This window comes from Eurosta solidaginis, chromosome 5 (genome assembly GCF_040869045.1).
Source record: "Eurosta solidaginis isolate ZX-2024a chromosome 5, ASM4086904v1, whole genome shotgun sequence".
Taxonomy (NCBI): Eukaryota; Metazoa; Arthropoda; class Insecta; order Diptera; family Tephritidae; genus Eurosta; species Eurosta solidaginis.
The window spans coordinates 41,252,908-41,269,034 of NC_090323.1; the positions used below are offsets into that span (position 1 = coordinate 41,252,908).

Here is a 16,127-nt window from a genome sequence, read left to right on the forward strand (position 1 = left end):
GCTGTCGCCTTGTCCGTCCTGATGTCACGTTGTTTAAATTTTTCCCAAATTATTAAATAAATTATAAAAAAAATTAAAAAATTGCTCCAAATAAATGTTTTCATACATTTAAAAAAAGCAATATGGGCAATCCCCGATTATTAAAAATCATAGAAACAGACAAAATTGGTTAATTCGTTGTAGTTCTATAAATAGAACGAAAACAGCAACAAAACCAAAGTTTCTTTGAAAACCGCCGTACCAAGCATAGCTTTAACACATAATTGCATACGAAGTATGCAATGTGTAAAAGATTAAAATATGCAAAAAGAAGGCAATTGGGAAAGACTTCACAACAGGCATGACGTAGCTGAATGCGTTTACAACCATTTCAACTATCGTAGGGGTGCGAGTTCGACTCCCACTCCCGGGAGAAAAGGCTTTGAAGAGATTTACAAGGTATAATCGAAACAGCTGTCGCCTTGTCCGTCCTGATGTCACGTTGTTTAAATTTTTCCCAAATTATTAAATAAATTATAAAAAAAATTAAAAAATTGCTCCAAATAAATGTTTTCATACATTTAAAAAAAGCAATATGGGCAATCCCCGATTATTAAAAATCATAGAAACAGACAAAATTGGTTAATTCGTTGTAGTTCTATAAATAGAACGAAAACAGCAACAAAACCAAAGTTTCTTTGAAAACCGCCGTACCAAGCATAGCTTTAACACATAATTGCATACGAGGTATGCAATGTGTAAAAGATTAAAATATGCAAAAAGAAGGCAATTGGGAAAGACTTCACAACAGGCATGACGTAGCTGAATGCGTTTACAACCATTTCAACTATCGTAGGGGTGCGAGTTCGACTCCCACTCCCGGGAGAAAAGGCTTTGAAGAGATTTACAAGGTATAATCGAAACAGCTGTCGCCTTGTCCGTCCTGATGTCACGTTGTTTAAATTTTTCCCAAATTATTAAATAAATTATAAAAAAAATTAAAAAATTGCTCCAAATAAATGTTTTCATACATTTAAAAAAAGCAATATGGGCAATCCCCGATTATTAAAAATCATACAAACAGACAAAATTGGTTAATTCGTTGTAGTTCTATAAATAGAACGAAAACAGCAACAAAACCAAAGTTTCTTTGAAAACCGCCGTACCAAGCATAGCTTTAACACATAATTGCATACGAAGTATGCAATGTGTAAAAGATTAAAATATGCAAAAAGAAGGCAATTGGGAAAGACTTCACAACAGGCATGACGTAGCTGAATGCGTTTACAACCATTTCAACTATCGTAGGGGTGCGAGTTCGACTCCCACTCCCGGGAGAAAAGGCTTTGAAGAGATTTACAAGGTATAATCGAAACAGCTGTCGCCTTGTCCGTCCTGATGTCACGTTGTTTAAATTTTTCCCAAATTATTAAATAAATTATAAAAAAAATTAAAAAATTGCTCCAAATAAATGTTTTCATACATTTAAAAAAAGCAATATGGGCAATCCCCGATTATTAAAAATCATAGAAACAGACAAAATTGGTTAATTCGTTGTAGTTCTATAAATAGAACGAAAACAGCAACAAAACCAAAGTTTCTTTGAAAACCGCCGTACCAAGCATAGCTTTAACACATAATTGCATACGAAGTATGCAATGTGTAAAAGATTAAAATATGCAAAAAGAAGGCAATTGGGAAAGACTTCACAACAGGCATGACGTAGCTGAATGCGTTTACAACCATTTCAACTATCGTAGGGGTGCGAGTTCGACTCCCACTCCCGGGAGAAAAGGCTTTGAAGAGATTTACAAGGTATAATCGAAACAGCTGTCGCCTTGTCCGTCCTGATGTCACGTTGTTTAAATTTTTCCCAAATTATTAAATAAATTATAAAAAAAATTAAAAAATTGCTCCAAATAAATGTTTTCATACATTTAAAAAAAGCAATATGGGCAATCCCCGATTATTAAAAATCATACAAACAGACAAAATTGGTTAATTCGTTGTAGTTCTATAAATAGAACGAAACAGCAACAAAACCAAAGTTTCTTTGAAAACCGCCGTACCAAGCATAGCTTTAACACATAATTGCATACGAAGTATGCAATGTGTAAAAGATTAAAATATGCAAAAAGAAGGCAATTGGGAAAGACTTCACAACAGGCATGACGTAGCTGAATGCGTTTACAACCATTTCAACTATCGTAGGGGTGCGAGTTCGACTCCCACTCCCGGGAAAAAAGGCTTTGAAGAGATTTACAAGGTATAATCGAAACAGCTGTCGCCTTGTCCGTCCTGATGTCACGTTGTTTAAATTTTTCCCAAATTATTAAATAAATTATAAAAAAAAAAATTAAAAAATTGCTCCAAATAAATGTTTTCATACATTTAAAAAAAGCAATATGGGCAATCCCCGATTATTAAAAATCATCTTTTGCATATATGTATATTAGGGTGGATCGATTTGTATGGACGAAAGTTAACCGATATCGCGCCATTGATTTTTCGATAGTATTTGGGCTCAGGAAAAAAAGTTCCACTACGCATACCCAAAAAAATAATTTTCGAGCCTGCGAAATTTCATTTTTTTTTTTACTTTTTTCGACTTTAATTTTTAAGGTTTTTTTCATGACCTACTAAAAAAAATTTCATATGTATACCCTGTCCGAACCAAACATTTTTTTTTTCCAAAAAACTGTTATCGCCAATGTTTTTAGCGGAAATTTTGGGTCGGACAGGGTAAACATGAAAATGTGGCAATCAAATGAAAATTTTTTAGTAGGTCATGATAAAAACCTTAAAAATCAAAGTCGAAAAAAGTCAAAAAAATGAAATTTCGCAGGCTCGAAAATTATTTTTTTTGGGTATGCGTAGTGGAACTTTTTTTCCTGAGGCCAAATCCTATCGAAAAATCGATGTCGCGATATCGGTTAATAAATCGACCCAGTCTAATGTATATACCTAATTTGGTCCGCTGTTTTTGAGTAAAAGAAGTAAGGACATCTAAAGTTTCTACTCCCTTAGCATGCTCTCCGATTTAGACGGAAAATAATTTGAGGTAGAACGGCGTGTGTACGAAGAGCTTCAAATGCTGGCTGATAGGTATGATTCCCTAAAATACTATCAAAAAATCCAGCGGATGACAACAGGCTTTTATCCTGCAGTAATGATAATGGCCACCTGGTAACTGGCGTACAGAGTGTGCTTAATTTGTGATGGGAACACTTTACCGCATTGCTAGTTAGCAAGGGAGAAGACGAACCTAATAATCTGTTTTTGTTGTAGGGATTAAACCAACAACAACAACCTGATCGTTGTTGACGAAAAAAAAACTTCCGGCACCCGAATATGACGAAGTGCGAATGACATTATCCCGGCTTCGAACGAACGCATGCCTCCGGATTGAAATTCAAGAATTCTCTTTCCAATCCAAGAACACGCTAACTACTGTGGAATCAGCATGCTTGATATCGCGCTAAATGTTCTTCCTAGCTTATTGTGCGAAAAACTGAAGCACAAAGTCAGTTTAATAGTAGGGCTTTAGACCTGGTATATCTGCTATGCGTCAGATGCTGGAAAAACTCTCCATAAGAGAATCGAATAAACTTTTTATTGACTGCTTGTATGCTGTTTTGTCAGAGTTTTAAGTTCGCTACAAAGTTAATAAGGCAGCACCACCAGCTCCGTAACGATTGGAAGCACCTACCCAAGCCATTCGAAAACAAACGAGGCTTCATACAAGATTACTCCCTTTCGTTCGATATCTTTAACCTGCTGGAAAAGAAATGTTTAGCAGCAGAACTAAACCGCTATGGCACAATGTATTATAAGAGCGTATGCTGATGATATTGATTTAACAGGCTTTAACAAACTCGTGGGAGTTCTGCCTTATCTGAATTAGATAAAGAGGCGGTGAATGAGGACAAGACGAAATACTAGCTGTCATCCAAGAAAGAATCGGCGCATTCGAAAAGGCGCGCCAATCCGAACGAAAAAGTACAGCGGAGCAGAGCGTAGGGAGCAGAGCGCGTAGGAAGAATCTTCGGCGCACAATGAATATGCAGCGTTAGGCAAAAAGAAAATAGTCACAGGGCCATAAGGCAGCCCAAGCGTATTGAAAAGACAAAAGTTGTAGGATGAATGGACCCAAATAGCGATGTAGCAACTTCTTCGAAATCATCGAATCAGAGAGAGGACGTGAAAGTGGTGGTTTGCCAAGAACGGATTTGGAAGTTGATGATAAGACAAAAGGGAGGTAACAGTAAGACTCCAGCTTTCTCGAAGGGACAAAAAAAGGTCACACTAAGACACCGACTGCTCCCGTGACGATGACTGGCGTGTTGCAGCGCTGGCGCTGATTGATCTTAGCGATCCCTTTGGACAGATGTATACCGACCCGTGACTTGAAAGTACTTAATGCATCTCGACCTACCTCCTCAACATTACATTCACCAAATAATGTTGCACACACGGCTAGAGAAAATGTTCTGAAGCGCATTTAAAATTTATCTCAAGAAACTACTCCCCTCCTACTCTTACCACTACTCGCACTGCCCTTCCCCACTCCCATTCCCCCTTCCATTTGGCATTTTAATTCCACTCCTGCTCCCAAACCCATTTCGATTCGCTCTTCAACTTCCTATGGTATTCCAATTCTTAATTCCTCTCCAACTCCCAAGCCCATTTCCACTCGCACTTCCACTGCATCTCCCATTCCCAATTCCACTCACACTCCCACTTAAACTCCCACTCTCAATCTTACTCCTACTCGCATCTCCCATGCTCACCCCCACTAATTCTCTTTATTGGATAGGATATATAATGAATTTATATTTTTCCCAAATGGGGGCGTGGACCGCCCACTTTTCCAAAGTTCCATCCTCTCTGATATAAATATAAAAAAATAAATGTAAGGCGCGATAACTTCCGAAGAGATTTTAGGCCGAGCTTCTCTTCCAATTTGCGTCGTGCTCCTTTTTAATTTTTCCTACAAATTGGCCGGACGGGACCTACTTGTTTTATGCCGACTCCGAACGGCATCTGCGAAGCAGATGGGTTTTCACTGAGAGATTTTCATGGCAGAAGTACACTCGGAGTGCTTGCCAAACACTGCCGAGGGGCGACCTCGCTTAGAAAAATTGTCTTCTAATTGAAAAACCTTTTTTCTATAATTTTGATGTTGCTTTGCCCGGGGTGTGAACCCAGAGCATTCGGTGTGGTAGGCGGAGCTCGCTACCATCACACCACGGTGGCAGATATAAATAGTCTGAGCCAAACATAGACAGACTTTTGCCAAAATAAATTTAAACTGTCTTGGGGCGTGGCCATAAAAGTTAATAGCCAGACGGCCATAGGACACATACACAAATCTAACAATCGCAGCAAAGGTTTAAGCTATTTTTCTTATCTTCCGCCCATGCTTATCTATCTTCCTTCATTATCGTTCAACTTCTCACTATCAAATTCATGCTATATCGATTTTCATTACCGCATTGCTGCCATATTTCACTAATTTACTTCTACTTGTTTTCAGCTTCCACTTTCTAACGTTAGTTCATAGCAAGTTTCTATTCATTTACTTGTCCATTAATATATATTTACCAAATTTAACATACATAAATATTTATGTGCATATCAAGAAATTGGATATCTTATCGTTGAAAATATCTATAAGTTAATGTGATTGCCCATTTTGTTGTTGTGTTTACAACTTTCGTCTCGGTTATAATCATTTTTCAAAGTCCATCACACATCACTAAATAACAAAATAAATTGAAAATAGAAAAAAATGCAAATTAAATTAGTTACGTAGGTTTTTGATTTCTTCACTTAAATACTACTAATGAAATTTAACCGAAATTTTAACGCTGAAGGAATTTCCAATGGCACAATGAATCTACATAGTGTAATAATTTATAGCAAACCTACTAACTACTAGACCTACTTCATGCTTCTATGGTAGTCGTTGCAATCCGATGCCAGAACACCCAATGCGCACATCTAATGTGAATTTAAACGCTTTCTTCTGTTTAATTTTATTTTATGAAAACAAGTTTATTTTATTTAAGAATCATTTAAAGCAGTTAGTAAATTGTTTTTATATATATTTTTTGTTGTTGGTTGTAATTTTTCACTTTGTATGTGCTGTGTTATGGTTGTTATTTGTGTTTTGTTTATAATTACTTACATTGATCAAAGCCAATTAGATTCGTTGTTGAGTGGCACTTGATTGTGGGATGAGCTGAAAGAAAGTTAGATTTTTAATTTGCTGAACATTTTCTTAAAAAATTTTAATTTAAATAAGCAACGAAGCGATCAACATCTAAGTGAGGTCTTGTCAATATTACCGATCACTGACGGGATATATGTAAATATGGAGGGATCGGAGCTTTCGAAACACTGGCTTCTGAAAACTCAACTCAAACTTGAAATAAGTGAAGTGCTATCGGCTTATTATCAATTTGTTATCGATTTCAATAGCACTTCGATATCAAATCGACAACTTTTCATAAACAAATCGATACATTTTTGGTAATAACTTTTCGACAGCGAATAGACATTTTTTGAAAAGAAATCGATCAATTTTCGATAACAAATCGATCAATTTTCGATAACAAAACGATACGTTTTCTTAATGAAATCGATATTTTTTTGATAGAAAATCGATACTTTTTCGATAACAAATCGATAATCCATTGATAATAAATCGATAACAAGGTGATACTTTTCTGATAATAAACCGATAACCCTTCGACAGCAGCTTTTATCGATAACATACTATTAACATGCCGATAACATCTCGAGAAATTTTTGTATTCATAAATGATTTTTTCCGAGCCCATCCAAAATTATCTTTAAATAGTCACTAATATAAACCCGAAATTATATTGAAATAGCTCCGGAATGATCCCAACATAATCTCAATATAGTCCCGAAAAGGTCGTTCCAATACTCCCGATGTGTCCCTTAATAACTGCCAAATAGATCTCAGAATCTTACCTTAAACAATCCCGAAACTATCTCAAATAGCTCCGTAATGATCTCAAAGTGGTTCGATAATGATCTCAACATAGTCCCAAAATAGGAGTTTCAATACTCCCAATATGTTCCCTAACACATTCCCAAAATGATCTCAGAATAACACCTCAAACAGTTACGGAAAAATTCCGAAACCATGTCGAAATGGCTCCGGAATGATCCCAAGATGATTTCATAATGATTACAGCATAGTCTCGAAACAAACACCCAAAATGATCTCAGAATAGTACTCATACTTTCCCGAAAGTATCCCGAAATGGCTTTGGAATGATGACTCCATAATTATCTTAACAAAGTCCTCAAATAAAAAAAAAAAATAATATAATATAATAATATCCGGAAAAAATCTCAACAAAGTTCGAAAAGCTCCCAACATTCCTGCAAAAAATTCTCCAAAGGATCTCAAAATTATCTACAAACAATCCAGAAACAGTGGCAAAATAACTCAAAAAAACCATTGGCAATAAATCATCTCAGTGAAAGTGAGAAAACTTTTGAAAAAAAATTAATCACTGAGAAAAACCGAAAAATAAATGAATGTATTTCACTGAGCAACGACTTTTTGTTTGTGCTTGGCAATCGGTTGTTATCGGTGATAAACCGACTTGTCTTTTCTGGTTAACCGTTAAATGCAATCCCTAGTCAAAACCAATAAATAAATAGAAGTCGAACCTCGTTGACATTATCAGAGCATCTCAATGAGACTGCTACCAAAGAATGCAAAAGGAGATTCCGAAACGGAAAAGGCCACGTTATTCGTTCACGTATGTCAAGGCCTTTTTGACCATGTTGGAATATAAAAAACGAGCTTTCTTTTAAAATTAAGCAAAACTGTTTTATTCTGTGACATATACCTCAAAAAATTCTCTCTACGGACACAGTCAAGTTAAGAAGAAAAAGCCTCTGATTTACTACTTCTTTAGGCTTTCATATGTAAGCGTTTCAGAGTTTAACTGTAAAAAATTATTGCGACACTCCCGATCTGATCCTGAAAGTAGTTCCGAGGCAGCCAAGAAAATAATCTTGACACACAATCGCGAAATAGTCCGAAGATAAACCCGTCATGATCCATAGAAGGAGTGATATACGTATTTTTTGCTCCACTGAAACAGTTTTTTACAATGTAATCCCTAAATGTTCTCAAAATAGCTCCGGAAACATACCCGGAACGGTCCGAAACAGTCCCGAAATTATTTCGAAAACAATCCCGAAGTTAGACGGCGATAAACTTAAATAGTCTCGGCGATATTGTTGTGAAAATAACCAAGACATTGCTTCGAAACTGCCCCGAGAAAACATGAGTCACAATACCAAAACATTCACGAAATAGTGATAAAAAACTCGAGATTTTTCGAAAAGCCCCTAAAACAATCACCAAATAGGCCCGAAGTAATCTCTAAACTATTCCATACACAATCCCTAAATAGTCCCGCAATAATCCTGCAGTATTCTAGAAATAGTCCCGGAGAGATTCCGAATACAGTCATGAACTGCTCCAAATAGTTCTGAATCTATCCAAAAATTCATCTGGAAATAATCCCAAAATGACCGCGACATGATTACAAAAACAATACGAAAACTATCCCGAATTTGCCGAAAGTGATCCCTAAATAGCCCCAAAACTAACTCGAAACCTGCGTCAGTGCTCATTGTTGCTTAAAACCCTATCTACATGACCCGATTCAAAATTTTATTGGTAAAGGATAAACACAAGTATAGTTAGAGAAAAGAGTTAACATCTGCAAACTTTTCCAAAAATTCTGTATCTCTATTAAGCCTATTATCACTGTTCAAAGTCAAAATACTTAAAGTTAAAACGGCTTAAAACACGTTATAGGCCCTTCCAGACTACTGACTATCTGATTACAAAATTTCATCTTAACCCATTAAGAGGTTCTGACGTAATTGAGTCACAAATTCGTCTGTTCCTCCAAACCTTCATACTTATTATACTAATAAGATGTCTTAGCAAATACTTTTGGAATATTGATCTTAAAAATCTACCGGGGTTCTTCTTCTTTCACTACCTCTAAATATAGTAAATGCCTAGTAAGAATAATTCATAAAACGGTTGAGAATCGCAAGAACGTGTCAATCGAACGAAATACAGAGTATAATACAAATAATTTTTTTGAAATCCACTTTAACTGCCGAAATATTAAGCTTATATGTACCAGCCTTTGCGTACACCAAAATTAAGATTCATGGCGTATTTTAGCCCTGTGGCATTAAACTGAAGTAGCGACAACAAAAATTGCTACAAATAGCTGATATTTTGGTAACAGGATACGAAAACAGTGCAACAGTTTTGTGGTTTCCCGCACATATCAAAAACTGTCATACAACTAAAACATACATATGCACAAACATACATCCACCATAAGCCATATACCTACATACATACATATATAAGTTTTACTTATATGCGATGTAAATAATGCCTGCGGCCAGTGGTGGCATGTGCCGATGACAAATTTTGTCAAACACAGTCATTATTTGTTGTGCTAAAATTAGTGTTAACTATAGTTGTTGTAAGTACAAAATATTGTTACGAATATTAGCAAAACTAAAGAGTGCTGCCATCTCCAGGCCGATGCTAAGCAGTGACGTGAAATCACATCAATAATTCAATCATTATGTATCTACATAAACCAATCAATAATTGCGTCTACACATATGTACACATTCCGACGAGCAACATTTACATACAAGGCAGCGAGAGATGAGATGTCACACACAGATGAATTTACTTATACGCTTATGTGTGTGCGGGAGTTTGTAAACTACAAACTCACATATGTACATCTGAGAAGCGCTAAAAAGTAGACAATTGTAAACAAGTAGAAACTATATGAGAACTATATACACACGAATATAGTTGGTAAGTTCTGGAAATGGAAGAGCCTAGAAGTATGCAGCGTAAACTATAAAAGCGGGGCAGGCGAGTAAGAAGTAATTCAGTTTGAGTTGAGATATCAATCAGTTTGATTAAGCACGCGATTTGCCGGCCAATAGTAGAGTTTCATTTGAGTTATCAATCAGTTTGGTTATTAAGCCAGCGAGTAGCAAAGTATACATACGTGTAATTGTGAATTACTTTAATAAAGGCCATTTTTCCATTCTTCAATATTGGAGTTATTTATTCAACAGTTTAGTGATTCGAACTTAGCAAAAGGGCAAATAAGAGGATTTGCAAGTAATTCGTTACAATATGTACATACAGGATGTAGCAAAATGTGCAGTGGTTTCATCAACGTATGAATAGCTCGATCTAGTTAATAAAAACCACTCTAAAAAAGTATTACTAGCTTATATTATCGCTTTTTATAAAAGCCCACGATGTGTATATATTCCATCTACTTTCATTTGATATGATAGCTGAAAAGTTTTGCCAACTCTAATGATATGACCTGTACAGCAAACTTAGCATCAAGTCATATCTAAATATTCATTAAAGGCATATGACTCGATGTGATGTCAAATCGTATGACTTTTAGGGATGTGACATTATTTGATCTGACTTAAGTTTATGCAAAGAGGATAAATCAACAAGAGACATCACTTAACATGTGTGCTTCGAACCCAAACTACTCGCTGATTAAGATTGGGGTTACTGACATTTCTTTTTAAGGCTGTCCGCAAAAACACGGCGAAAACGACAGTTGCCACTTCGGACTCTGTTTGGTGCGCTGGTACCTTTTGTCAATTTTGGTGCTTTTTAAGCAATAAGCCACGATTTTGATATTTTTGTCTTTTTCACTACTGCACAGATTCAAAAATTCTTGGTAATTTTCAGGCATGCTTAACAAACGAAACGATATCATTTCGTTACGATAATCAACGTTAATAAACGAAACGAAGTCATTTCATTTCGTTTATTAACGTTAAGAACGCCAAATTAACGAAGTGACTTCGTTTCGTTTATTAACGTTGATTATCGTAACGAAATGATATCGTTTCGTTCGTTAAGCATGCCTGGTAATTTTATAAAGCTTGCATTGATGGAGCCAATAAGATGGCCAGCGAAAAAAATTAATTGAAAACAAAATTTTACATTTAGTGCATTCAGGCGAATCGACTTGAACTAGGTAACCTGTCACTCTGCAAAATGGCTGAGTTTGTCCCCCTTTTCTTATTCTGTAAGAAATATTGCCACGATTTTGTTATGCCATAATTTGTATGCTGCCACGACTTTGTGATGAGAAATTATCTCGTTAATTCTCATACATCAGATGATGAATAGCACTGTGATATTGAAATATTTTGGGTCTTATTTATGTATATGGGCAAGTTGCCTTTTACTTTTAGCTTTTATTCTTAGTTGCGGCCACCGTGGTGTGATGGTAGCGTGCTCCGCCTATCACACCGAAGTCCTGGGTTCACGCCCCGGACAAATATGCATCAAAATTGTAGAAATAAGGTTTTTCAATTAGAAGACATTTTTTCTAAGTGGGGTCGCCCCTAGGCAGTGTTTGGCAAGCACTCCGAGTGTATTTCTGCTATGAAAAGCTCTCAGTGAAAACTTATCTGCCTTGCAGATGCCGTTCGGAGACGGCATAACAATAGTAGGTCAAGTCTCGCTAATTTGTAGGAAACATTACAAAGGAGCACGACGCAAATTGGAAGAGAAGCTCGGCCTAAAATCTCTTCGGAGGTTATCGCGCCCTACATTTATTTATATTTATTCTTAGCTTTAAAAATTTGACTTCGCTTCTTTTAGCCTTTGTATATTGTCCATATAGCCTTTTTTCTGCAAAAAAGTTCTGGCAACACTGCTCTAGTATTTTGACATGCGGCGAAAATTAAAACGAAAAGTGGGAAGCAACTGTCAGTAACCCCAATCTTTTGTGACGAGTGTTTGATATCAAACATACGAACTGACGCCTCGTTATGTATGCTCTTTGGTTATAGCAAAGAGGATAAATCAACAAGAGACATCACTTAACATGTTTGCTTCGAACCCAAACTACTCGCTGATTAAGATTGGGGTTACTGACGTTTCTTTTTAAGGCTGTCCGCAAAAACACGGCGAAAACCACAGTTGCCACTTCGGACTCTGTTTGGTGCGCTGGTACCTTTTGTCAATTTTGGTGCTTTTTAAGCAATAAGCCACGATTTTGATATTTTTGTCTTTTTCACTACTACACAGATTCAAAAATTCTTGGTAATTTTATAAAGCTTGCATTGATGGAGCCAATAAGATGGCCAGCGAAAAAATTAATTGAAAAAAAAATTTTACATTTAGTGCATTCAGGCGAATCGACTTGAACTAGGTAACCTGTCACTCTGCAAAAGTAAGAAATATTGCCACGATTTTGTTATGCCATAATTTGTATGCTGCCACGACTTTGTGATGAGAAATTATCTCATTAATTGACCGTGGTGTGATGGTAGCGTGCTCCGCCTATCACACCGAAGTCCTGGGTTCACGCCCCGGACAAAGCTACATCAAAATTGTAGAAATAAGGTTTTTCAATTAGAAGACATTTTTTCTAAGCGGTGTCGCCCCTAGGCAGTGTTTGGCAAGCACTCCGAGTGTATTTCTGCTATGAAAAGCTCTCAGTGAAAACTTATCTGCCTTGCAGATGCCGTTCGGAGACGGCATAACAATAGTAGCTCAAGTCTCGCTAATTTATAGGAAACATTACAAAGGAGCACGACGCAAATTGGAAGAGAAGCTCGGCCTAAAATCTCTTCGGAGATTATCGCGCCCTACATTTATTTATATTTATTCTTAGCTTTAAAAAATATGACTTCGCTTCTTTTAGCCTTTATATATTGTCCATATAGCCTTTTTTCTGCAAAAAAGTTCTGGCAACACTGCTCTAGTATTTTGACATGCGGCGAAAATTAAAACGAAAAGTGGGAAGCAACTGTCCCCCAACCCCAATCTTTTGTGGCGAGTGTTTGATATCAAACTTACGAACTGACCCTCTTATTATGTATGCTCTTTGGTTATAGCTTAAAAAAAGTATCAAATTAATCTAAGAGGATCGGTATGATACGATCTGGTCTGTCCAAATTAGATATAAGCTAATGGGTATAATTGGTTTAATATAAGGCGATTAAACATCTTATTATATGGCTACTGATATTTTGCTTCTATCGTCATGTTATTTCGTTTGACTTCAGTTAGTCCATCCTGTTCCATCGAACTCTCAGACGTGAGTAGAGTGAAATTCAAAATCGCTTCCTGTCGATTCGTTGAATCGATTTTCGATTAATTTATGTTTACCTTTTGCACCATCTTGTACCCTCCGTTAATACTCGGATTGCAAGTTATGCTTTAACCGCTGCAATTACTCATATCCAGTTACAGCGAATATATAGCTAAAGGTTTATAAATACATACATATGTCCCTTCAAACCTATGTACTTACATTGTAAATTAATGAAAATTACCCTTTCAGCATTTCTGCGGCTGCGGTGGTTTATCCATTTTGTTAGCCTAGCAAAATGCATAAATATTACAAAATTTTAAATCGGTTTCAATGTTAAATTAATAGCACTCATCTATTTGCTTACGTTTTGTTAATTTACAACTATGCAGATATATTACTGGTAATTATTAAAATTTCTAAGTTATCTCTTTACGCCGACCAAGCTGAAATCTTCATAAAGTTTCAAGCATTTTAGTTGCGCTTTATAGCCTTAATTAACAACAAATCTTGTAAAAGTCTTAAACTTTCTTTGTGCGAGTATATTTGGGTGGCTGGTGTGTGTGTGTTAGCACACTACATTTAAATTTGCCACTTCTTTTATAGAATGACTTAGCTCTCCCAAAGCTATAAAGTCTTAAGCGCTTTTGTTGCAATTTTCTACATACAATCAGTCGTAAAGAGTACAATACTGAGCTCTGGTTGTGCTGTCAGGCGGACAGTGAAACTTTTTTATACTTTTTGATATGCACACTAGAAGCTTAGGATTTTCAATCATAATTTGGACGGGAAATACGATATACGCTGAGGGTAGTGGCCTTGCGGGAATTAAAGCTTTATATGACTTTAAAAACCCCATACTCGGAAGTTATGCTGCACAAGAGAGAGGACTAACTAATTTCATAATCAATAAGAAGGGAGGTCGCGTAGCCCTGATCTTATGCAATTTTCGCCTAGAGATTTGCATGGCAGTAAGTGATTTCTGATCTGACTCATGAGTGATGTGGCAGCTGAATGTAACAGCAACAACAAAACTCAATGTTATCAAACGAAATCAAAAAACAATTAAACTGAAGACGGCGCAATGGCGTAATCGATTTGCCACAATAACAAAATAACCATGCCCGATGTCGCTTTGAATGGGAATGAACCAAACCTAACATGTGACCTTCTGTCCTACCTCTTCCCTCCAATGACTCACAACTTACTTCCTTTTCCTTGCCGTTCCCCGTATTATAACTATTCTTTTCTCGTTCCAGTGTCTCGATCAATATCACCCTCTCCCTGGTTTTCGTTGTTTTCCAAGCCCATCTTATTTTCTCTCTACCTATCTTCTAATTTGTACGTTTTTCTATCTTTCTAATTTCACTACTTAGCCTTGTTTCCATCTCTGTAGACTCTTCGGTATTTTCTCAAATCGTTTATAATCTTAAGATTAATGGAGATGTTAGTTGCTCAATGCTGATATTGTGTAAGAACGAATAAGTCCGGAAGGCTTAAACAGTGTTACAAATATGCCAAGCTCTTTATCAAATTGAACCCTGTATCCCCCGTACTAGCAGCTTCTGGTACTTGTCCGACAGCCTCGGGAACGAGTATTTTGATCCTTCGAATTAATGGGTTTGTGGATTTTAGTCGCTTCTGCAAAAGGGTTATCTACCGTTGGAACATTTTAAGCCCTTAACCAGGAGCATGCTGATATAAGGAACGATGCAATTGAATGGAAATCAATTACCAATGACAAGAGCCCAATTTATTCCTGTCTCCTCATGTCGAATCCACTGTTGGCTATGCTGTTATTGAAGTGGCAAAAGACCACTCCTGTAGTATTGAATAGTCCTCCCTTTCCTATGCTGGATAAGAATCCAGTACGTACGGGTGCTGTTGTTGTTCGAACGAATTGATTTACCCATGTTGAGCTTCTAGGCCGCCTTATCTTACTTCTGTGGTCGAAATAGATGCTTTGGGTATAGAGCTAGGGAAGTTATTATGGGAATGAATACTGGAAGAAGACATGCCTACAGATAAGCCAACGGGTTGAACTGCACCACGCCTTGCTACTCACGGTTGTTCTATACATTTTAATGATGGTCAAAAATTTCCTTTATTCACTAAAGGAAATCTAATTTTTCCAAACCCTGAACGTCTGTAGAGGCCGGCAGATAATACCTTTTGTTTTGCTGAAACCACGGGTCGGTATTCCGTCTATACAGCCTGTCCATGGAGTGTTAGTTCACTCTACATTTTATTGATCCATACCTACTTTCGTTTCTGCCTTTAGATATTCAAGAAACAAAGCCAGTTTATCTATCTAATGCCTAGTTCTTATTAACAGTCGAGCAACTTCAGTTTTCGATATACCATTCGTGGACAGCAGGCTGTTAAAATAGCAACCAGCTGACTTGCAGTTATCTCCGCCCTGAAAAGCTTCTGGGCAGAAATTCATTCGCCTTAATGGGTCGGAAGTCGTAATGTAATATGTTGGTCCAGCCAATTTATAGGACAAATTTAAAAGTAACTCACTACAAATTGGAAGAGAGGCTTTGCCTTAATCTCCTCGCGTCAAATGAGAAACATTAAACGTGATGTTAGAAACGCGATTCTGCGATCATTCTTTAAGGGCAAAACTTGCATAAACAACTCACACGCGGAATCCAGTGCTCGTATGACATTGCCTTTCTCAATGAAGGCAGGGCCAGTGCAATTGTTGCTTGTTTAAAAAAGAAGTTCACATAGGTCTAAACACTGGTCTTCCTTGCGAGATGGTCGACAGCTCGTTTTCAAGTAGGAAAACCGCTGTTACCTGAATGTATACGATCATCACATTAAACCATGAGGCACGATCAGAATAGTGTAAACTTTCAGTTATGTTCTACAGGATTCTGGTGTAGCTCGGGGCCGCGAGTATTTAATGTAAGCATATAATTGGTTTACAATTAGCTTGGAGTT

General features: G+C 36.8%; 1 long non-coding RNA gene across 1 annotated transcript in view; it reads right to left on the minus strand.

The window, feature by feature from the left end:
- LOC137233972 (uncharacterized) overlaps positions 1-16,127 on the minus strand; it is a 159,657-nt gene that overhangs the window by 78,987 nt on the left and 64,543 nt on the right. Inside the window, exon 2 of the long non-coding RNA XR_010947626.1 lies at positions 6,170-6,223. This is a non-coding gene — a long non-coding RNA (uncharacterized lncRNA). The remainder of the gene's footprint in view (positions 1-6,169; positions 6,224-16,127) is intronic.